This window comes from Pteropus vampyrus, unplaced genomic scaffold (assembly GCF_000151845.1).
Source record: "Pteropus vampyrus isolate Shadow unplaced genomic scaffold, Pvam_2.0 Scaffold66, whole genome shotgun sequence".
Taxonomy (NCBI): domain Eukaryota; kingdom Metazoa; phylum Chordata; class Mammalia; order Chiroptera; family Pteropodidae; genus Pteropus; species Pteropus vampyrus.
The window spans coordinates 1,882,257-1,906,613 of record NW_011888847.1 but is presented as its reverse complement, the minus strand read 5'-3'; the positions used below and the strand labels follow the sequence as shown (position 1 = coordinate 1,906,613).

The following is a 24,357-nucleotide window of genomic DNA, read 5'->3' as shown; positions in this document are numbered from 1 at the left end:
GGGCGATGGCGGGTGAGGAAGGGGGCTGACAAGTTCAGTACAGGCTGCAAGGGGTCGGGGATGCAAGAAACCTGAGTGGGTCCGATGGGTGAGAGGGGCAGAGTCCATCCTTCAGGAAGGGGGCATGGGTCAAGCAGGTGTTAAATTCAAGAAGCTAGTAGATAAGCAGTATGATGCCAGTGGAAAAGTGGGATGGGGTTAGGATCAGGTTTGACGTGGAGAGAAGGCCTGCGGCACAAGCTTCGGTTGGCAGTAGAGTTGGAGGGTAGATTTTTTTTCCCCTCCATTTCACCTCATTGAATCTGCTGATACTGTGGTTGGACTTTGGAAGCACAACAGAAGGCTGGTAGCCCGGGCAGGCAGGCAGACAGGCAGGCAGGCAGACACACGGGCAAGTGGAAGTGGTGTATTAAATAAGTCTTAGGACAGAAGCTGGGCTGCATTAAAAATGAATCAAGATGATGTTTGAATGAGAAAAAGAATGAAGTGCTGGGGAAGAGGCACTCTGAGGTCTGCTGGAACAGGACAGGGCCACATCAGCGCCAGATGCAAGCCGGTGGCTTCGTGTCTATTTAAATGAGACAGAAAAGCAGCGCTGACATTGGAAAATGGTCCTTCTTGGGGGTTTCTGTGAACCTTCATTCTCTTACCCATAAAATGAGCCCAACAATCTCAACTCTATCTCCACCTTGGGGATTCTGTAAGGAACAAATGAAACAAGGTTAAGAACCATTGACAGGCTTTACCGAGGCTGGAGTCACAACTAAACATGGCTTTAGAGGTGGCAAATTGTGCATATATTGGCCCTGGAATAAAATGAGGGGGAAGGCATTTGGATTAAAGATTCCAAAGCCAAATGCAATGTATGTGCCTGACACCCTTGTCCCTAGCTTGCACTCCCTGAACTAAGGTTTTGGCAGATAACTGCATATGGTGTAAGCCTCCCAGCAATTCACATAGTCTAAAAGAGGCCTCAAAAACTGCCCACTGTGATAGCCACTAGCCACATGTGACAATTTAGATTTAAATTTAAAATTTAGTTCTTTAGTCACATTAGCTAAATTTCAAATGCTTAATAGCCACATGTGGTTAGGGTCTGCCAGAGAACATTTTCATCATCACAGCAAGGTCTGTGGGTCAGCACTGCTCTGGAAGTATAATAGGGTGGAGGGTTTGTTCCCTGAGACTTCTCAATATAATACAACATGGATTGGCTTCTTTCTCTGCCTAAGTTCAAGGTTAATTCTGAATCCCTTCACTGCTTCTGCCACGTCCTTTAATACCAGACTTTGATAACTCACTACCTGGTAAGAGTGAAACCATCAAGCTCATTTTGCATCTGCTTAGGACCAGAGGTCTAACAGGGGAAGACAAAAGGCTCTTCAGAGGTTACTATGTCTTCTGGTATTTTAGTGACTGAGAGCAGGAATTCCTGAACCCTAAGAGAGATGGCAAGTATAATAGAACTGTGGGAGACATTCTGGGACAGCGAGGACCAAATGATATCCCTCAAACAGCATGGTGGAGGGGGCCGCTCGCTTCTATCAGGGAGGCTGTATAGCAAAGTCATTAAGAGGACATGCTTCCTGGGTTGGAATCCCAGTTCCTCCACTGTTAGCTCTGTGACCTCGGCTTTATATAATCTCTCAGTTTCTTCACAGTCTCAGTTTCTTCATAGGCAGAATGGGAATGGTACTTAACTTCAGTGGGCATTGTGAAGATTAACGGATGTAAGACAGAACAGTGTCTGGCGTGGCGTAAGTGTTAGCTAGTAGTTGTAGTAGCAGCTGCAGTAGTATTTGATCATTTGTATCATGGTCTTCCTTGCTGGAGACTGTGAATAAGGCAAGTTCACCACAGGCACCAATCTTGTTTCATACTCGGTATACTTGCTCCTCTCCAACCCTCCCCGACACACCAAGATTTTTCCGTCATGGTGCATGCTGAACACTTAATTATTTGTTTCTTCAGTTTTAGGAGCCACTGTTGAGACCCAACACCTCGTCCTGCCTTTGCCCTGCCATAGAGCTCTCTTGGTGTTTCCAGCGCTGCATCTCTAGCACAGTGCCTGCTGCTCAGGCCAAGCAGGGGGCCCAGGCCCCGAGCTCCACTGGAGAAGCAGCACAGGCTTGTCCTTGTGTGAGGCAGACAAAGGTTGGCCCTGAAAGTCCACCTGACCCAAGACCACCTGACATTCAGACTCTGGCACCCCAAAGGGAGAGCACCCAGAGGCAAAAGTGAGTGGAGTCAATGAGATCCTATCTCTCTAGAATCTGAATAAAGGAAGATCCAAACACTGGGCAGTTATTTAGCCACAGAGGCTGAAACTGAAAGGTGAAGGGACCAGAGAAGTCCATGATGGGCAAGTGCAGATCTGAAGGGAAGAGGCAACGAAAATTATGTGTGCAGTGAAAGAACTGCACTAGGCCTGGTGTCCCCAGGACTCTGGGCTGGGAAATAAGGATAACGGCTAAGGGAGTAGAGCTTTCACCTTTCACGCCACATGCAATGGCACTTGTCCAGAACTGCTTCTTATTCCGTCTTCACTAGAAGCATGGAAGGGACGTGGAGGAAGTACATACAGAAAAGGCTCCATAAGCACCTTTAAGATTTGCTTGAAATGCTAATGAAAAAAAGCAGCTACCATTAAAATAAACAATTTGTGGTTGAAAATATCCATGCAAACATAGCAGGGCACCCCTCAGCTGCCCAACAGCTACTTTCTGATGGGCATAGGAGTGTCTGGGCCCAGGGACCATCAGCTGATCTGGTCAGGCAGAAGGATGACCCCATTCTCCTGCCTGCTCCACAGCGTCCCTCTGTCAAAGAGAACTGGCTTCCTAGATAAAGAGGCCATGCTTCAATCAATGTGATTTGATGAACCAATAACAGAGCGGCTCTCACCAAAACAAACTCTTTGGCTGAAAACAAGAGAGCCAACCCAGGCAGCAGTGCTAATGCCTTGAACAAGTCTATTTACCTTTCCAAGCCTCAGGAACTTGTCTAGAGAAAAGAAAGAATTTGGACTAGATCATTCCTTGGGCTCCTTGTACTTTTCTCATCAAACCCAGAGACCCTCAAGACACATTTCCTTCTTTAGCCTATCAGCCCTTGGCTTTCCTACAAGCGAATCCATTAAACAAACCACAGAAATCCTGCTCTTTCTTGTTTTCCCCCCACTTTCCTTCCTCTGACATGACAACGGTCTGGGTTGGGATTCCTGGGCCAGGGTATGGGGTAAGAATAGTTAACGGGTAGAAGCAGGAACAGGGCCCAGCACTGAGCAGGAAGGGCTGGTGTCAGAGGGCTTGCTGTGCTCTTGGTTGATATTTTCAACACCCTGCTTACATGGAAAGCTGTGTGAGGTGGCCTTGCACATTGAACGGACCTCTGTGAAAACTGAAAATGGAAAATCGAAAAACACACACACATATAACAACAGCCACTTCCTAGTAATCCAATCCCTCCTCTGCTTATGAAAAGGAGCCTGGCCCTGTTTGGGGAGCATGAAGCCCTACCTACCTGGGCCTTGAGGCTCTGGGAACGCAGAGGCCATTTTCATCCAGCCTTCAGAAGTTTCCTTTTGTGGCATCACAGTGTTAAAAATATTTCTCCCCGAAGGTGCAACCGCGGCAGAGCAGATGTCCCTGACTGAGCACTTGGGAAGGAGCTATTAAAAGGCACATAATTAGGTTGTCATCCTGGGGCCTCTGAGCCAGGCTTCTGAATGCCATCTTTGTTGAAAGTTTTCCAGACGTCAAATATTTGCAGAATCTGTTTTACCAAAAGGCTTTTAATACCCAGCAGGACTAGGCTGCGTGCAGCAAAGGCAAAATGACGCTGTAGGCCAAGGTTGGCCTCAGGCCCCAAAACTCCTTCTTCCGTGTCCTTTCCTCATTTTGGGTCCTAGCCTTGCTCCTAATTTCCTCTTCTCCTCCACACACAGCCTCGCATCACAATTTGTTCTTAGAAAAGACTTGGTCAGTCATTTACCCCTTGGCATGAATGTAAGTAAGTCACTGAGCACTCATCCTCTCTCCCGGAATGTGGGATTCATGCCTGAGTTCTGTACACTTTAGGGAACAAAAGGCTTTGTCTCCTTTTGTAAAAGAAAAGGTTAGACATTAGAGCAGAGGTGGGGGAGGGCCTTCCTACTGACCCTGAAATTGCACTAAGGGCAGTCATTTATTCATTGATGTATAGAGCCAGCCCTGATTCCCAGCTCCATTCTGCCTTGAAGGCATATCTGTTGTAATCACTCCCCTCCCTCCTACTTATTATATCCTGCAGGCTCATCTGACCAACCATCTCACTGGTGATTCATCTAGCTATGCATTGGACTTTTACTGAGAGTCTCTGTGGCAAGAAACATGCTGAGCACTAGCAGCCATGATCCTTGTCATCATGGATGGAGACAGCATAGATGGAGAAAGACATTCATCAGATACTTACAAAAATAAATGTATACAAAGGAAAATGAAGTACATGGTGTTGAAACCCTCTGCAGTAGACAAACTTATAGGTAGTGAAGAGATGGCTCTACAAACAATTATCAGGCCAGGTTTTCTTTGGTGGCAAAGAGAGCGGGCCCTGGCCTCCTCCTCCTGGAGGCCTTCCCTGATATTTTGGCCTGCTTTTTACCCTTTAGCAACATTTCATGTTTATTTCCCCAGGTCAAGAAATATTATTGTATAGACTTGTTCATGGCTACTTAATATTTCGTAGTAGAAAAAGCCACAGTTTCATTCAATGAATCCCCTATTGTCAGACAATTAGCTTGTTTCCAATGTTTTGCAATCCTAGGTAACAATTTCATAGACGAACAAGCTTGTATGTGGTCTTTGCCCACTCCTCTGACTTTTGCTCAGGATAAAATTTGCTACGTATGAATAAATGTGAGGGCCAGTTTTATTAAAGTTCTCTTACCTGCTGACCCTGTACACCCAATCAGATCCTAGTGTTCTTCTCACTCTGTACAGGGCTCCTGCTGGGTCCTCATCCATCAACTAAGTCTGAAGAAAGGACAGGAGGAGTGTCAGCAGGAAAGAACCTAAGCAGGCAGTGGCTAGGTGATGGCGGTAGGGGTTAGTGGGGCTCAGTCACCACTTACCTCTTTCTCCACCTGTTCTTCCTCATCATAATGAACTGAGTCTGCTTCTGCTGGTGCATGGCCCTGCCCTGACTCTCAGCACTCTGCTTCACCTGCGAGACAGAGCTTGAGAGTGGGAGGAGCTTGGACCTCCAGCAGTGAGCTCCTGCAGAAACTTTCTCTGGAAAGCTCACAGCCCTCAGAAGATATATGGGGCTGCCTGGAATCTATGTCAAAAGAGAGAGCCCCTGGAGGAGACGAGGCTGGGAAATAGGAGACCAGTCTGTGGTTTAGAGTTTGTTACAGATGTGTTGTGTAAATCATCTAATCTCTCTAGGCCTCTGTTTCTCCAACCATCATGTGGAGTTAATCCTCTTTTATCCCTATTTGACCAGAACGATGCGAAGATGAAGTAAATAAATATGTCAACTTAAAATGAGCTAATCAACATGAACGTGTATGGGAATACGCAGGTGGAAAAGAAATCAAGATTGAATAAGCCATAGAGCATAAGTGGGCTTTGTGTTTTGTTCACTGTTGTATCACCAGTGACTCGCACTGAGCCTGGCACATAATAGGCACTCAGTATGTATTTGTAAAACGAACAAACAAACACATAAACTCCTGCTCTTTCCCAAACACGATGCTAAGTGCTTCATAGGCATGTCCCACTTAGCTCTCACAAACAGCTCTTTACCACAGGGGTAGAAAATACTCCCATTTTGCAGATATGGAAGCAGAAGCTCAGACCGGTTAAGTAACTTCCAAGCATCATACAGTGTTCAACAGGATTTGAATAGAATGTAAATTCTTCTGATGCCATTCCCCCAGCTCTTCCTACTCTGTTTTATGTTGGAGGAGAAAAGTTGCTGTAATGTGTGCTGTTACTACTCATTAAATAAGATAATCCTTGAAAGCTGCAGCATTTGGCATGCAGTTAGTGCTCTACGAATGTGATCTATTATTATAATACTCTAATTAGTTCGTATATTTTTATAACCACGTTGAACCTCAAGGGCAGGGGTCACTCCTCTCCATAAGGCTTGGCAGAGTAGTTTCATGACCTACCGATTAACTAAATAGCATTATTTTATTACAGTCATAAAGTGGAACTAGAATTGCTTCCCTTAAGGCAGGGCTTTGTGCTTTGTGCACAAAACTAGTCTGTCCGCGATTTTAATGGGGAGCTAGAGTAAATCATGACTTTCCAGTGGCTTGGAACCCTGGTAGTCGACAAGGAAAGGGGTAGATCCGACACCAAGGAAAAAGAGCAGCAACCAGTAAACCAAAACCTGGGCTCTGACCCTCCGCTGACATCAGGCGACCGTTCTAGCAGTCTCTGGCCACGCCCCTAAGGCCTGCAATCTGATAGGCTCGGCATACCAAGTGGGCTGGACCTTAGAGAGAATCTGGCCCAATCTTCCGGTTCCACACTTGCTGCCCGGGACTAGCTGTTGCCAAAGGCGAGTTGACTCAGGATCAGAAGTCCGGGTTTCTGGAAAATGTCCCTCCCCTGCCGCACCCAGAGGCAATGCAGGAAAAGGGACTTAACCTTTCACTGTGTCGTTTTCCCCTTCACCTACAAAATGGAATAATAGTGCCTTTTACATAGAATTGTAGAAATTAAATAAAATATAACATAGAAAAGTGCTTATCACAGATACCTAACTCATTGCAAGTGCTCAAAAAAATTAGTTGCCTCTAGATAGCAATGTGTCTAAGGGCAGGACCTATATCTGAATTACAGCTGGCCTGAATGCCCTTGTCTCTTTGAACAGTTCATATGATTGTGGAATGAAGGCCTGAAAAGGTAGAATCACTCTATTAATGTTTCATCTCTTCTGATAAACTTCACCTGTTTTAAGTCTCTCAAAAATCTCTAGAAGGTTTAATTTCCTTTTTCTTTCCTCCCCTTCCAGGAGAGCCTGGGGACAATATGAAGCCCTAGGGACCCGAGAAGGAAAAAGGGCCACCTTCATAATATGAATGAATGCATGAATATGAAGCCCTAGGGAACCGAGAAGGAAAAATATGAATGAATGCATGAATATGAAGCCCTAGGGAACCGAAATATGAATGAATGCATGAATATGAAGCCCTAGGGGACCCGAGAAGGAAAAAGGGCCACCTCCTGGCTACGTGCACCCTCATTTTGGACCTTCTTGCTCCAGGATGCTAGGACAGCCAGCTTTGACCTGCTGTGGGCTGTATGAAGGACACTAAAGAGAGCAGCAGGCCACCAGTAAGGATTTGAGATGGGCTGAATTGCCCTTAGGAATGAAGTGATATATTCTCATTAGAATTAGGGAATGAGTGATTTAGAGTAGTGGTTAGAATCTGGGCATAAAGATTTGAATTGAGAAGTCGAGTGGAGTTAGGACTAGGTATTTAGTTACCACTGAATTTCTGAATGAGAAATGGAAAGCTGCTAGTGGCTGATATAGTGGGGGCTATCACTTTGCTCTAAAATGTAAAATGTCTGTTTCGGGGACCTGCCTTCTTCCTTATAGGGAGCCAGAGAATTCTCTCCACTGACTGGCTCCTTAACAGACCTGGGTGAGATGGAGCATCTACTATACACTAGGCATAGAGTCTAATATATAGGGTCTCATAGCTGTTGAGGACAGAGCCCCTTACAATGACGCTGAGGAGACCAGGATGTGAATAACCTGGTCTAGGCTCATCCCAGCCATAGCCCAGTGACTTCGGGGAAACCTTAAATCTCTTGGCCTCAGCTATTCTATCTGGCAAATGGACCTAACCTCAGAGGGCTGTTTGGGAAACCTTGAATGATCATGGGAAGAAAGGACTTTGAAGCTGTTCCAATGTGAAATATAAGGCAGAGTCTGGGCACTTTACCCTCAGGAAAAGCTGAGGGTTTTCCTTCTCTCTATGGAATCCCAAATTGTCTCGCTCTTGCCACACCCACCCAGTCTTTCCCAAGACCATTCCCAGCAGGGACTTATGCCTCCAAACAGGAACTGACAAAGAAGCAACTCATACCAAAAGCTTTCCAGGTACCCGGTACTTCCCATCACACACGCGCGTGGGCGCGCACACACACACACATGCATGCGTGCGCACACACCAACCAGCCCTGGGGCTGCTGTATGACCAACCCTATGAGTCACCTGGATAAAGTAGACTCAACAAATATTTATCAAATGAATGAATGAATGAATGAATGAGGGAATAGGTGAGTGAGTGGCTCCATGGATGGTCAGACACTCCCTTAGAGAATGAGACTGCTTCCTAATTCAGGATGCAGAGTACTCCCAAAGAAAATCATCTGGGACTTTCCTAGTGAGTGCTCCATGACAGTCACGTCCTCTACTTTTCCTCAAGCCCCATGTGTCTTTTCTCTCCAATTTCATTGTGGGGGGTTGTGTTCTAGACTCCATTGGGATCATATATGCTAGACTCTACATCTGGTATGCAGTAGATGCTCAATAAATGTGAGATGAACTAAAGCAGGAGAAAGATTAATAAGACTTGGACCCTATCTTCCAAATGTTTACAATTTAATGAGAGAATACATAAGAATTATGTGACAAAGCACCATAGGTGACAAAAACAAAAACAAATAAACAAAAAAAACTGCCAAGGAGTGTATGTTATAGATCAGAGCTGAAAAAACTTACTATGGACTGAAAAAGTCTGGAAATGCTTCCTGAAGGAAGGGAATGGGATATGAGGCTGGACTTTGAAGGAAGAGAAAGATGTGGTGGCAAGGGAAGTGTTGCTGATAGAGAAAAAGGGGATGGGCAGCTCCTAGAAAGAAGGCCATTTCAAGTTGTGTTCAGAAGATTAAGATGGTAGCTGGAGAGCAGATTCAAGCAAGAGGAGTGTGCCATGTGTGTGAGGTTCCAACAAGACTGTACAGAGCTTTGAATGCCAGGATAGGGATTTGGATCAGGGGGCTAGTGAGGGTTTTTGAGCAGTAGCAGGAAATGAAAGGAATGCTGGGAGGTGTGGGAAGATGGTCTGGGGGAGAGAGACAGCTAAGGAGCAAGGTGAGTGTGGCAAACCCTCCTGGGAAGTAATGTGTCAACACAGGGCTGACCAGAACCTAGTCTTAGGCAAACCGACCATTTCCATTCATTCGTCCATTCATGCATTCATTCATTCATTCAGATATTGATTGGCCCCCACCATGTGCCAGGCCCTGTAGAAGTAAATATTGCATAAGCCTTCCCTCCTTCCCTCGGACCCTAGCATCCAAGCGTCCAGCCCCAAGGCTTGAGGCCACACCGCCAAGGGCAAGAGCCTGGGGGAAAATCAGCTCAATCCTCTCTCTTGCCTGCGGCTTCTTTCTACAAAACCTCTAATTTGCACAGTTCAGGGTCCCAGACCCAAGTTCTTCCGACCCTGCCGCACCCTGACCACCACCCTCCCCCACTAGCCACACCTGGAAGGGAAGGAACTGCGGGAGGAGAGGGTTGGCCTATGGAGGGTGTGGCGCATCCGGGTAGGCCTGGGGGCCGGGGACTATGTTGACCGGAAAGGGCTGAGGCTGCGGCCGGAAAGGGGTCATGATGATGGCTGAGAAGCGGCCTAGGAAAGCGCTTCCTGACCGCACCCACATGCGCCCAGAGGCTAGGCAAGACATTCGGCGGCCGGGCGCGGGGCTGACCAGCCGGGAGGAGGGCACGCCCGGGGCCGGAGCGGGGCTCAGGGCGAACCAAGTGGGCCCTCTGCGCCCTCTGCCGAGCGCCAGCCTCCACGACACGCGGCGCCGCCGCCGCCCCTGCTCCCACGGTCGGACCCCGGCGGCCCGCTCACCCCCGGAACCCCGCCGCCCGCTCGGGCGCCTCTACTTGCCGGTGGTCTCCGCGTGCCTCCTTGGGGGACGGGGGTGGGAATAGAAGCTTTTTTTGTAATGAGAATAGAGGCGCTCCCGGAAGTCCCCTCCCCTAGGGCACGTTAGGGGCGGGCTCCCCTGGTGCCTGAAATTCCACTGTTCCAGATATTCTTTGGAAGGGTATCGTGGAGGGGTGGGGAGGTGCCGTCTTAAACTTTTATTGGATATTTTAACAGCGAGGATGCTGTTAAAATAGTCAGTGCTCAATAAATTTGTTAAATGGCTGACTGAAACGTGCCTGGGAAGGGACCTGAAAGGAGTAGGCAGTCTTTCATTCCCTCTCTCAGACAGGCTTTTCGTAGTGCTCATTTGCCAGGGCCAACCTGAAGGTGACTCAGAGCCAACAGTCATACAGCCAGGGCGGGAGTTGTGAAAGGCTAGTTTTTCCTGCCATGCTTTGCCTTTTATTAATCACTGGACAGCTGAGCCTCCTTTCTCCAGGATGTCTGCCTTGACATTTTGGGTGAACTGTTACAGGCAAGGTCAGTAGTATCTCTCTCAGTTTAGCAGGCCAGGGTCTATGTTTATTTCCCATGAGTTTTGTCTGATCTTTCCAGGCTCATTCAGTGCCCAGGGCAGAAAATCCTCATCAGCTGGGTTCCTTCTCTAAGGGAGAAGAAAGAGGAGAACCTAGATTAAAGAGAGCAAACGCCCCCATTTTGTGTTCAATCAAGGACCAGCTCACATTGTCCTCCAAGGCCACTTGCATCTGGCCCCACATTACTGATGCCCTTCGTGAGCGCCTACCATGCACAGTCTGTTTTCCAAAGCGTAGCCAGGAGGTCATGTAAGATCATGAATACTCTAGAATTCAAGTTAGATGGTCTCTCCTCTCCTCAATCCCTGCAATGGCTCCCATCTCACTTGGAGTAAAAGCTAAAGCTTCTACCTTGGCCTAAAAGTTCTAAGTTCCGCAGCATCAGCTGCTTATTACTTGGAGCACCTCTCCTACAGCTCTTCTCATCACTCACCAGTCCGGTCACATCGGCCCCAGCTGCAGTCCTTTGAATGCACCAGACATACTCCCATCTCTGGACTTTTGCACTTGCTCCTGCTGCCTGGAATGCTATTTCCCCAGATACCCACATGACCCACTCCCTCACCTCCTGTGGGTCTCTACTTAAATGCCGCCTTATCAGAAGAGGCTTTCCCTGACCATCCTGTCTCAAATAGCACCGTCCATCGTTCTCTGTGGCTTTAGTCCCCTTGATTTTCTTCTGGCACTTATCACTACCTGACATATATTTATTTATTTGTATGTTGTCTGCCTCCTCAACAAGAATGTAAACTCCAAGAGCACCAAAAACTTTATCAGTTTTATTCACTGTCCAGCACCTAGAAAACAGCCTGGCACATAGTCAGTGCTCAATAAATTTGTTAAATGACTGAATGAAAGTGCCAGGCACTATGCCAAGTACCAGTTCAGGCCATGAATAAACCTGGGCTCTTGTCCTTGAAGAACAGACTGGCAGACAGGCAAATAATTACAAACCAGATTGATAAGCATTGTGTCCAAGTACAGATGTATATAAAGTTCACATGAAGGCTCAAGGGAGGAAATAATTCACTCTACCTGGAAATAAGAGAAAAGTATGAGCATCATGTCACCAGGGAGAACAAAAAGGGAAAAGGCATTTTAAGCAGAGAGAACAGCAAGAGCAAAGGCACAGAGGCCTGGACATATTTGGCAAGTTAGGCTGGCCTGACCAGAACGCAAGATGTGTGGCATGTGTAACAGGAAACAAGTTTGAAAAGATGGATTGAGGACATTATGAAGGGGCTTCTTAGACTGAAGATGATTGACTCTCTAAATTTCAGCTGTGTGTCAGGCCAATGGAGACATTTCAGGGCAAAGAGCCTTCTTCTAACCCCAGACATGTCACCATGGGAGTAGCCATGTCCTGCTGCCTGGGGAAGATCTGGGAACATCGTGTGGTCTTCCCAAGAGATCAAGGTAGGGTCTGAACACCCGTGGAAGCAAGCTAGTGGCTCTGCTTGTTTTCCTGTTGCTCATCTCAGCCGGACCCTCAATAAGGACCCTGCCCAACTCCATGGGGCCTGAGAGTCCTTGGCCACATCTCTGCAGCCTGATCTCGAAGAGTCCAACTTTCAAAATGTCCTTATTTTGCAATCTGACTCAAAGGGTGGGGAGTGGAAAAATTATAGACAGCAGCCACCAAGGGATCTTGGCTTAATATAACTGGTGACCTGGGAGATGACAAAGGCAAAAAATAATTTCCCTCTCGGACTGAGGGACTGAGAGGGCCTCCCACAGCTGACTCGAAATAAAGACTTTTCCTTCAAGCAGAGGGAGAGCATTCGTATGTTTGTGAGACAAGAAGATTCTTTTCTTTCACTTTGTGGTTACATTGCTGTTCCCTCTCCTCCCCAACTTCTCCCGCCCGTCTCTGCCTTCGATCCTTCCCTCTTGGCTTTTCCTTTCTTTTCTTTTTCTCTTTTCCCACTTTTTCACCCTGCTCACTTCCCTGCTCTCCTCTCCTCCCCTCCTTCTCTCTCTTTCTTCAGCTTAGGCATAAGACAGATATTTAAAACTGTTAAAGGACAAGTTTTTTAAAGGTAAAATTATGATTTTCATGCAAACATAAAATGAACGCATGTCTTTGACTTCATTGAACTCATTTAGGAGGGAACAAGTTAAGATGTCACCCCAGTTTGCAGGAGAATTCAAAACACAGACACATATATAGGCAATTGAGAAAGTGGGAGGGAATTTACTAGTAGATGCAGAACTGGCATTTTCATCTGTGTTCCTATGAGCAGGAATCTTGTGTCTCAGTATCAGCTCTCCAGAGGTTAACTTCTGTCTCTACAGAGATGCAACATCATCAATGACAATAAAAGGCCACAGATCCCTGTAGAATCAGACAACTCAGGAAGGGTCCTCTAGTCTAGACAACCCCTGATGTTCCATTGAAAGGGCCCAAGAATCTTGGCCCATTTCAGCCTTTCACAGTTTTGCTTGACAAGACCTCAGAGAGTATGGGAAAGACTGGTGGGAGCAGCTAATTTTTACAAGTCTACAAACAGGTCTCTGTTTTAAGGTGGAAATTGATCATGGCCCAGAAGCAGTCCTGGGGCCAGAGCAGAGATGAGAAGAAGATCTCCTGGCTCTGATCGAAGCTGTAGGGCAGGTGACTGTTGGCCAATGCTCCATAAAGCCTCGTTCTCCTCCCCCTACCGTCATCCTTCGGCCATGAAGACACAGGGAAGGTCAGGGCGAGGCTGAGAGAAACACCCCTGCATATGTCCAGACCAATAGAGGCCCTGGGTGTGAAGGTGCCATGGGCCACCTGTCCTGTCATTTGGCTCTTTCCCTAGATGAGAGCTTTCAAGACCACCTCACCAGGCTTTCAGGCCCGTCTTCTGGGTCTGTGGCAGCCACTTACTACCCACCGCTTGGACCCTGCACTGACCCTACTGCCCACTCCCAGGCTCCATCCAACTTCTTGTTGTCTCTCGCCAGCTTTGGCCTTCCTGGACCTCTGCAGTTACCCAGAGAACAACCAAGAGAATTTCCAAGGTGCTCCTTCTGACAAGGTATGTGAGCTTGGGAGCATGAAGCAGCCAGAGACAAGTTCCCTAAAGGCTACTGAGTGATGGGCCCTGGGGGAGATGCTTGTCAGATGCTGGAGTGAGGGTTAGGGAAGGGGTGAGGAAGAGTAGCATTTGCAAAGAAGAATGTGATCCCTGTTCTCAGAGAATTTCTAACCTAGTTTGGGAGACCAAATACCAAATACCCATGAGGCTCCAGCAGCTGGTAGCCAGGGGCAATGTGTGAGGTAAGAGGAATGTTGGGGTTGGGGAGGCAGATGGCAAATTCCTACATAATCCTTCATTCCCTTGAGCGAAAAGGCAGCTTACCTTCCTCCCCTGGACTTAGAACGAGTGTCCTGAACTTCATTTCCCTATAGAGAGGGCCTGAGATGGGACCTCAGCCCCAGCCCCTACCCCTACTTCTATATTGCCACCCCCGCAGAACTGTTCACCCTCAAGGTAGAAACCGCAGGTAGGTAAAGGATTAAAATGGTTTCTATATTGCAGAGATAGGGTAGGTAATTGAACAAAACCTGGATATCCATCCTTGGGTCCTAAGCCCTGCCCAAGGCGCACCAAGAAAAGGGCCTTGGGCAGGGCTTAGGACCCAAGGATGGACATCCAGGTTTTGTTTTTTTGACTACTCCAATAGCTGTGCAATTCTGAGCAAATACTTTTTCAGCTCATCTGTCAACAAGAGAGTTGTATTGCCTGACTGATTGATGATTGATTGATTTATAATATTTTTATTGTGGTAAAATACACATAGTATAAAATTTACCATTTTCAAGTGTGCAGTTCAGTGATATTGAATACTTTTACATTGTTGTGCAACTATCCATCTCCAGAATTTTTTCATCATCCCAAACTGAAACGTTGTTGTTATTTATTTATTTATTTTTATTTTATTTTATGTTATTATATTTTTTAGGCGAGGCACCCTTGGTTGACCTCACAGATTGCAAGGACCTTGTCAGTTTACAATTCCTTATTTTTTTTATTTTTTACGCCTACAGCACCTGGTCTTCCTAGGTGGTCTCCCATCCAAGTACTAACCAGACCCGACCCTACTTAGCTTCCGAGATCAGACGAGATCGGGTTTGTTCAGGGTGGCATGGCTGTAGACTGAAACTCTGTAGTCATTTAAACTAAACAGTAATTTTTTTACTCTCCTCTCTCAACTCCCTGATAACCAACATTATACTCTGTCTCTACAAGTTTGACTACTCTAGATACATCTTATAAGTGGGATCATACAATGTTTGTCCTTTTATGTCTAGCTGATTTCACTTAGCATAATGTCTTCAAAGTTCATCTATGTTGTAGCATGTTCTGAATTTCATTGCTTTGTGGCTGAATAATATTTAATTGTATGGAAATACCAAATTTTGTTCATCCATTTATCTATTAACAGACATTTGTGTTGTTTCCACTTTTGAGTTATTGTGAATAATGCTGCTGTGAACACAGGTGTACAACTCTCTCTTCCAGTCCCTGCTTTCAGTTCTTTTGTATATATACCCGGAAGAGGAATGGCTGAATCAAATGGTAATTCTATGATTTTTGTTTTTTGTTTTTTTTGAGTAGCCACCATACTGTTTTCCAAAGTGGCTTCTCCATTGCTGCTTCCCACCAGTAATTCACAAAGGTTTCAATTTCTTCATATTCTTACCAACACTTGTTCTCTGTTCTTCTGATGGTAGTCATCCCAAAGGATGTGAAGTGATATCTCATTGTGACTTTGATTTGTATTTCTCTCACAATTAGCCATGCTGAACATGCTTTCATGTGCTTATTGGTCATTTGCATATCTTCTTGGGAGAAATGTCTATTCAGGTCCTTTGCCCATTTTTGAATTGGGCTGATTAGTTTTTGTTATTGAGTTTCAGGAGTTCTCTATATATTCTGGATATTGATTCCTTGTCAGATATGTGATTTGCAAATATTTTCTCCCATTCTGCAGATTGCTTTTTACTTTGTTGACAGTTTTCTTTGATCCACAAAAGTTTTTAATTTTGGTGGTCCAATTTGTTTTATTTTTTCTTTTGTTTCCTGTGCATTTGGTGTCATAGCCAAGAAATCATTGCCAAATCCAGTGTCATGAAGCTTTTCTCTTCTAAGAACTTTATAGTTTTAACTCTTATGTTTATGTATAATTGTCTTGCATTAATCTTTGTATATGGTGTTAGATAAGGGTCCAATTCATTCTTTTGCATGTGGATATCCAGTTTTCCGGGCACCATTTGTTGAAGCACTGATTTCTAAGATCTTGTATCAGTTAGAATATTTGTTCACCTTCAAGAAAATGGAACTGACTGCAGAAGCTAGAATACACAAGTTGTTATTATTTCACATAAAAGAAGCCATTAAAATGGGTAGGCTGTTTTCAGCAGCTATGAAGGCTCCATGGGGATCGGGACTCTTTCTGTCTTCCTCTTCTGCCATTCATGGCTTCCATTATAGGTCGTCTATGGCTGCTGGAACTCCAGCCATAACCTGTGAATTACAGGCAGCAGGAAGGAGAAAGGGGGAGGGGTAAAAGGATGCCACTCTCTTTGAGAAGCCTAAATGCTGAAGACTTCCATTTAAATCTCATTGGCCATATCTTAGTCATGTAGAGAAGTAAAATTTGCCACCCAAATATGTCTCTTAGGCATAAGGATTATTTTAGGCTGCTTAGTTTCAAGAAATGGAAGGCTCGGGACGTTTTTCTTTTTACCTCCCCTTTTACTGGCTAAAAGAATTTAGATAGAGGTTCTGTAACAGGGAGAAAGCTATTATCAGAGAGAACTACAAAGAATATGGGCGAGGTGTGGTGGGCTGGGGAGAGTTCAGCAGGGCCTGGAGATCAGAGTCCTCTGTGTCTCATTGTCTCTGCAAGGCAAGGCAAATGTTTGTTTACCAAAAATTTGCTCTTCCCACCTCCCTGTGAATTGTCTTCCTCTCCCTTCTCCTTACTCAGGAAGACCTATAAGTGTCAACTGCCTGCCTTTGACCCTCTCTGTCTATGTGAGGCCCCTGTATGTATGAAATAAAATTTGTTTTCTCTTGTTATCTGTCTTAAATTAGCTTAATTATTAGACCAGTCAGAAGAGCCTAAAAAACTATGAGAAATTTTTTTCCTTCTCTATAATCACAAAGCTGTAAAGGAGTTTGGTGAATCTGGACTTTCCTCTGGGTACACTGCCATCCCAAATGAAATCAGGACACTCCTACCAAGGAGGAAAGAGGAAAAGAATGTTGGCCTGGAAAGCTAGCAGCCTCTGCCTTGGGTATGCTATACACCTGAAATTCTGTGGCATCTGTCTCTTGGAGAAGAAAATAGTTGTAAAGTGCTTAACTAACTGCCTTGCTCAGATCATGTTCTCAAAAATATGTTAGCTATTTTTTTTTTATTACACCCTGATCTCAGATAGCCTTGTTCCTCCACCTGTGCAGAACAGACAGTTCTTTGTATGATGTGATTAACAGACTTCAGAGGTATAAACTGCCCCCCAAGCATCTTCCATACCAATGCCTCAAATACACGTTAGGGCTCCAAGTCTGTTTATCTCTTCAGGCCTTATTTTCAATTCAAAGGGGAAGAGGCAGGAGGGGAATAGGAAGACTTAAGAACACATTCAGCCACCCTCAGCCTTGGTCTGTCTGGTGCTTTTTGCCTGGCTGCTGGCTGGGATCTGAGCCCCAGGGGAATTAGGGTGAGGAGGAAAGGGTCATGTGCAGCCCATAGAGTACAAGCTGAATGTACACCTCTCAGTGAAGGTGAAAACTAGAGGAAGGGACTGTCTGGCTGCCTTCGTGTATGTACAGCAGTGAGGGCATTTAAAAGTGGTAGAAGGTATGCTTTGCCTTTCCCTGGACACACTGTCCGGCACAACCCAGTTAACTGCAGTGAAACAGGGCAGGCTAGGAAGGCCTAGGATCTGAACCAGAACAACCTATCAGTGTGCAGAGTACCAGAAGATGTAGCCAAGCCTGGGCAGGGGTTTGCAGAAAACTGGGGTCACTCATCAGGATGTTTCAGTGATCCGTCAGAGATAGCAAGGCCTCAGACAGCACCAGGCTGGGCTGTAAAAGTCCTTCTTGAGAAGACTGTCCAGACCCCTGTCCTTAGGGCAAAGTATTAGCAGGTGCACATTGGGAAAGGCGTGGAGCTGGAGCTGGAGCTGAGACCTCATGTCAGAAACCAGGCCACAGGGGGACGACCTAGTAGCAAAGAAGGGAGCCCAAATAGATGTGATATTCAGAATATTGAATCACCAGCACGGCCAGGCTCCCTCCAGTCAGGGCAGACACAGGCCTTAGAAATGGGTCAAGGTCTTCCTACTAGGCCAAGGTCCAATCAACCCTTTATTTAACCGATCATGGGAAGGTCCTGGGGGGTGTGGCAGAGATTCAAGGGGTCTGGGTTGGCAGAGAACACTGAGGAAACATGAGGCTATAGCTATTTACCCACTGATATAGACACGCTTGGGTATTTTAACCACTAGTAAAACTGAAGCCATTCGTTAATGTCTGAGTATCAGACCTGGGCCCAGGAGGATAACAAGTGTGGCTTGAGGCTCCTGACTTTCCTACAGTCTAAGGTCATTGGGATGGACTGGGTCAGAGCTGAGCCCGCCCAGGAGACGACACAGACACAGGCACGCACTCGCTCCACTTGATTAAACCCCTTAGTGTAGGGGTCCCAAGTAGACCTTTAGGATTTCTATCTTGGTTGAATCAGCGCTCTGGCTGGGGCACAGAGGCAGGTGTAGGGATACTTGGGGCTGGCACGCTGGAGATATGTGAGCCAGAAGGGTCCAAAGGTCAACTCCTGAGGCAAGGTCAGCCTGAAGGGTCAGTTTCTAAGGAGAAGGAAGAGAGCACAAACAGGATCTGTGGGACAAAGCCAACACCAGGGGACAGGCGCCAGAGCCTGGGGACCTCCTGGTGGCATGTGAGGTACTAAGTCTTTGGCCAAGTCCGGGGCGAGGAAGCTGCTTAGGCCTGACCTCGTGTCAGTGCTGCCAGACCCCATCTCTGGACATTTTTTCCACCTTAAACTAAGGGCTTTGGCTTGAGGTTTTGCAAGGACCCCTGGGGTAGAGATCATTATCAGAGGAAGAGCCAGCCCTAGATGAGTCAAGGATTATTCAGGCAGGGGCCGCTCAGAGTATATTACAGTGGGATGAAGCTTCAGTATCTGGGAAAGCTTCTGAAAATTCCCAATCCAGAAGATGCAGTGGGAAAAAGGTAGTCTGAATCTTGGTCTGCTCCCAGAGATATTCAGATGCCAGACATGCATCAAATCTGGAAGTCACAGGCAAAATTACCTTGAAGCTAAAGAAGCTTCAGGGTCTCCCATTAGCATGGGCCCCTTCCAAGACCTTGGAGAGGCCCGAGCGATGTGTTCACATTCTTTTCCTTAAGGAGGGTGTCCCTAAATTATATAAGCGTGTAAAACCTGGCCCTAGCCCTGCCAGACGCCCTATGATTTGGAACCATTATTATGGCAGGTGGAAGACACCGACAAGTACCCATTCTAATCAGATAGGTAAGACTCAGCAACAAACAGCAGGTGGCTGCACCCTTGGTGGCTTGGTGACTTGACATGTACTTATTTATTTATATCTGATTTAAAAAATACCACACACACCTATTGTACTTTCAACTTCATTTTCCAGTCAATCCTCTCCACCAGCCTGTGAAATAGGCAGGACAGGTCTTATCACCTGTGATTTAGATGACAAAACTGAGGCTCAGAGAATCTAAGATGCCTGCTCAAGTTTGTAAGACTGGCTAGAGACAAAAGTAGGACTTAAATTCCAGACTTCCTTATAACCAGCCCAGGGCTCTTCAGTTTCCTGATTCAGAACCAGACACAGTCATCCCAAAGCACAGAATACAGATGTCCACCCCTCTCCCCCGGAGAGACCCCAAGTGGCTGCTTGTGACATAAGCATCTTGGTTCTGGGGACAAAGGAGGCACATGGAGACATAAAGCACAAAACGTAACTTGGGTTTATAGAGTCAAAAAAGTCCAAGAACTTAGAGAAAAGGAAGTTTTTCCATTTTTTTCCTTATTTTCTTTCTGAACTTTGCATTTCTGCTAATAACATAAGTCATTTGGAGCAGTTATATTTATACTAAATATAAACGCAAATGCTCAACCACGATATAGTTCAGTGGGCAATAATTTCTCTGCAGTATCCAGACTGGAAACAACAACTGGAGTTTTAGCCCTCTCCCCCTTACACACACACTCCACTCGTAACACACACACACACACACACACACACGCACACACACACACACACACACCCCTGTGGCAATTCGAGTCTCTCAAAGCCACAACTATGTGGAAGAGGAAGATCCAGCCCCTACCCCAAATCTGAGTCCAATCCTTAGACATGGTTTGGCCTCGTGAGACAGCCCCACCCAGAAAACCTCAGGACCAATCCTACCAAACTAAACAGTGGAAGAAGAAAATAGCTACAGAGCGAGCTGCCCAGATCTCTTTATCCTAACGAGACCATGTGGGACCTCAGGATAGATAGGACCAGGTCTCATGGGCCCTTGAGAAACTGTGCATGTGGCACCTCCAGGGCAGGGCTGCAAACCTAGGGAGACTGCCGAGGAGCAGTTTGAAGGAACCATGAACTTTCTGGCCTCCCCTCAGAAGGTGTTGTCTACATTCTCATTCTGGATCACTCAGGGGTCTGAGATTCATTGGACAGCAGCTTTGTGTGTTCTTACAACTTTATGGCTTTAAAACCAGAGCCCCACTCTATTCTCCTGTAATTTGGCAAAACGAGCTCTCTTCCAGACCTTCCCATGGTATAGACTCCAATCAAGTCTTTTCCTTTTTTTCTGATGGGTGAGTCTGAACCTTTCCACTACCCTCGGGGGTTTTTCCTGCCTCTGCCCAATCCCTGCTGGTTCTCTGGATATCCTGAAAACAGGTCCAGTGTGCTTCTTTTGAAGTGTCACAACCAGGATTTAGGGTTTGTGTTGTGGGATGTACAGAATTCCAACTCAATTCACTTGAAACTGCCCTTTATCTTATGGTTTATATGTCAGGCAGCCTCCAAGATGGCCCCATGATGATTCTACTCCTAATAGACACACACTGTGTAGTAGTTCCTTCCCACACTGTGGGCTGACCTGCATGACCAATAGGATATTGTGGAGATGAAGGAATGTGACTTCTGGGTCTGGGTCATAACAGACATTACAGTTTCTGCCTTGTGCTGTCTTGGGTCACTTGCTCTGGCAGAAGCCAGCTGCCATGTTGGGAGGACACTCAAGCAGCTCTATGGAGAGGTCTATGTGGGAAGGAATTGAGTCTCTCTGCTAACATTTAGCATGAACTTGCCATCCATGTGAGAGTCCTGAGATAAGAGGATCTCACACACAGACACAGAGAAGGTCAGCAAAAAGTAGAACGTTGAGGAGAAAGTTAAAGTATGTACATCAGCCCAACCAAGGAATATAAAAGTGAGAAGTTCCTAGTAACTGGACTCTGCACTTCCTTCCTTAACTATGTTTGACATTAATTCCTGTGCCCTGGTCTTTTGAAGGGAGATGGAAACACCATTTGCTTCTCTCTATTTAAAAATAATTAAGTGGATCAAAGTCAGTATTGAATTTTATGGAGCTGTATTCCGCCCCCCCCCCATAATTAGGGAAAGAGGGAAGAAGTTTGTGGAAATGTTCTACATATGGAACACAGATAGATGAGGGGGACACAGAGATGGAGACGATATGGTCCTTCTCTTTCGGTAACTTAATGTCTAAATAGATAATCACCACTGCTGGGGTAAAAATATCACAACTGCTAAGGGACAGTGAATAAACTGTCACTGCTTCTGAAGTCATCTGGCTAGATTTTCCAATTTGAGTCTGAAATAAATTGTGCCTATAAACTTCAATGTAAGGAACTCTGTAAAACCCACATTTGCTGTCAACTCCTTAAATCTATTTCCATTGCCATGTTATATGAAATGCTGAATTATTGAATGTCGTGGTAGCATTTAGTCATTTAGAAAACTGCAATGAGAAACTCAGGGTGATAATGAATGGTTTTGCTTTTTTTTATAGTATCATTATTTTCCTTTTTAAAAAACTGACATATAATTCACATACTATAAAATTTTAGTACAACTAAAAAACACTGTGCAGCCATCACCACTGTCTAATTCCAGGACATTTTCATCACTCGAAAAAGAACCCCTGTACTTGTTAGCAGTCACGTCCCATTCTTCCCTTTCCTCAACCCCTGGGAACCACTAATCTACTTTCTGTCTCTATAGATGTGCCTATTCCAGACATTGTATATAGATGTAATCATGTACTATGTGGTCTTTTGTGACTGGCTTCTTTCATATAGCATAATGTTTTCAAGGTTCATCCATGTTATAGTAGGGATCAATACTTCATTCCTGTTTATTGCTGAGTAATATTCCATTCTGTGGATAGACTACATTTTGTTTATCCATTCACCAATTGATAGTCACTTGTGTTGTTTCCAGTGAGTAGATTTTAAGAAAGCTTGATCTAAGTTATAAATGATGTTTCCTGTCCCCTCTATTCTTGCCATAGAATGCCCCAGAAAGTGGTGTTCTCTGTTCTCACAGTGAATACTGTGTTCTGTAAGAGTAAAATCAGCTACACAGCTCTGGATCAGTCACAGGAAATCCCACGTCATGAAATTGCCCCCTGGGCATTTTTCTTGGTATGCAGGCAATGTAACCATTTTCGCAAGCCTACCCAAGTAGGCTTGCTAGAATTCCTTCCAGCCCTGGCTCCTGCAGAGAAAGCCTATTGCAGCCCTCATGTTTCCGATCTTATTGATAGCAGATGTGTTTTTACCCAGTCATTTGAAATAAATGATTACCCTGTCCTAGCCTGGAAATGAAGTAGATGACCATTCTTGACTGGCCACATGTGGAGCATTGTGTGGGAGCCAAGATGATGACTGGGAAGGAGTCCTTTTAAATGAAACCACATTATTCATTCGGCCAGCCAGTCATTCTGTAAGTATTCAGTCCTTCTGTAGCCTTGGCCTTGTACCAGGCACTGCTGGGGACAACACATCTCACTTCCTCTTTAAAGACCTGGTCTGGGCAGGAAGGCTATGAAATATCATAGTAGCTGATAATCAAAAAAAAACCAGCTTAAAGACAGGGAAGTTGCCTTGCACACATAAGATAATCAGATATTATGCCAACAAGACCAAAAGTCTGAACCCTTGAAAGGGAAAATAACTGCAAACAAGAGACATCGTTTCTTTACAAAATTACATCTCCAGTTCATTAACTAAGAAATTAATTTAAAAAAACTAGGAAAATCTGGGTGTGCCAGTTAAGCTTTTACCTCTTGGCTCCCAATCCACCCTTAATACTCCCCTTTGTGATGCTGGCTGAGAATGTATACAAATGCATTTCTCCTTTGCCAGCAGCTCTCAGATAAACTGTACGAGTAGTGAGTGATCATAAGAGCCTGCAAGTCTAGAGTAGGGACATAGGGTTTGTTACTTCCTGTTGGCTACCTGTTCCTGACAGTGTCACCTCAGCAATGCATCTTCCCCTGGCAGTGGCAGTTCCTTCCAGGGAGCAGCAGAATCACCTTTATTGCAGCCCCATCCCAGAGACACCATCAGGATTCAGAGAGCAGCCCCTTCTCCAAGGCTAAGTTCCAGCTCCACAGAACGCTTCGTCTCATTCTAAGTTTTAGTAATTCTAGTAATTCCAACCTCTTTCCTTTGTCCCTTCAGCCCTAGGAGTGGCAGGAGCTTCCCACAGTTGCTACATCCATAATAAATTAGTATTCTTTTTGCCTTGTCAGTTACCTTATTACAACAAGTTAACAATTGTTTATTTTGAACTATCTATTAAAATAAATGGGTGATTTCCATTTCCTGATGACCTCTGAACCCTGACTGATAGAATGCATCCAGATAAGCTGAGACTGAGGATGCTGTCCAGGGGTGACCACTCCTACTCTGACCAGAAGATGGCCTGGAGTGAGTGCAGGGAAGTCCACACCCTGCAGGAGAGGGCTCCAACCACGCCGTGTGAGCCAGAGTTAGAAAGACTTTTCATTCAACAGATACATTCAATTTTATAGATATAAATCCCAGGAAGGAATACGAGTTGAATAAATGCTGTGTGGATGGTATACAGTGCATGGCAGCATCTTTGCATATACATCCTGTTCATATGTGGATAATACGGAGTCCCTGAAGTCATACTGTTCCTTGTGGTGTCAATAGTGAAGAGACTTGGTAGAGTCTCTTATTCTTTTAACGTTTCTTTCAAAAGATTCAATTTCTGAACTATAACTTATAGCCAAAGTCTTTAGACAATGGGAAAGGAAAGGAGAAACCACTTGCTGATGACAAAACAGAATGGCTGGTGAATTTATCACAGTTACAACAATTCCAGAAAGAAGAGTGGACTCCTCTATTAGGTATAATACATAACCGTTTCATAGCGATCCCAGGGTAAGACTGTATCATGCTCTTCGAAGGCAGAGACAAATCTCAAAGTCCTTCTAATCCATCCAGTAACATTATAATTGCTACCGGTTGGCGAGGGTATTTTAAACATAGGAAAACCTTTTAAAAATAAGTTTGTTGAGAATTGTCGTGTCAGTCATGTTTACCTGAACACAAATATGCTTCTATTCATCTTGAAGGGTGAACGACCGCTGAAGCAACACTTTACCTGTTCGCAGTTGACTCGGGAGAGCTGAGCTTCTTTTTTATTGACAGTTTTTTCCATATTGTGAGCTTGAGAAACACAACAGTTCTCACTATCAGGTGAGCAATAAAAGCATGGAGATTACCAAACATACCTAGTTATTTCTA

At 45.4% G+C, this 24,357-nt stretch overlaps 2 long non-coding RNA genes and 1 other non-coding gene across 3 annotated transcripts in view; 1 reads left to right on the top strand and 2 right to left on the bottom strand.

Annotated features, from left to right (window-relative positions):
• Positions 1 to 6: 6 nt before the first annotated feature.
• Positions 7 to 9,379, bottom strand: LOC105292912. Its single transcript, XR_895944.2, has 4 exons — positions 5,111 to 9,379; positions 4,927 to 5,012; positions 3,523 to 3,670; positions 7 to 698 (listed from the first exon to the last, which is right to left on the bottom strand). It is a non-coding gene; the product is annotated as an uncharacterized LOC105292912 (long non-coding RNA).
• A 531-nt stretch (positions 9,380 to 9,910) lies between these two features.
• LOC111740593 overlaps positions 9,911 to 24,357 on the top strand; it is a 30,300-nt gene continuing 15,853 nt past the window's right edge. The window contains exons 1-2 of the long non-coding RNA XR_002780664.1: positions 9,911 to 10,432; positions 13,435 to 13,508. This is a non-coding gene — a long non-coding RNA (uncharacterized LOC111740593). The remainder of the gene's footprint in view (positions 10,433 to 13,434; positions 13,509 to 24,357) is intronic.
• On the bottom strand, positions 14,513 to 14,631 carry LOC111740667. Its single transcript, XR_002780707.1, has one exon. It is a non-coding gene; the product is annotated as a 5S ribosomal RNA (ribosomal RNA).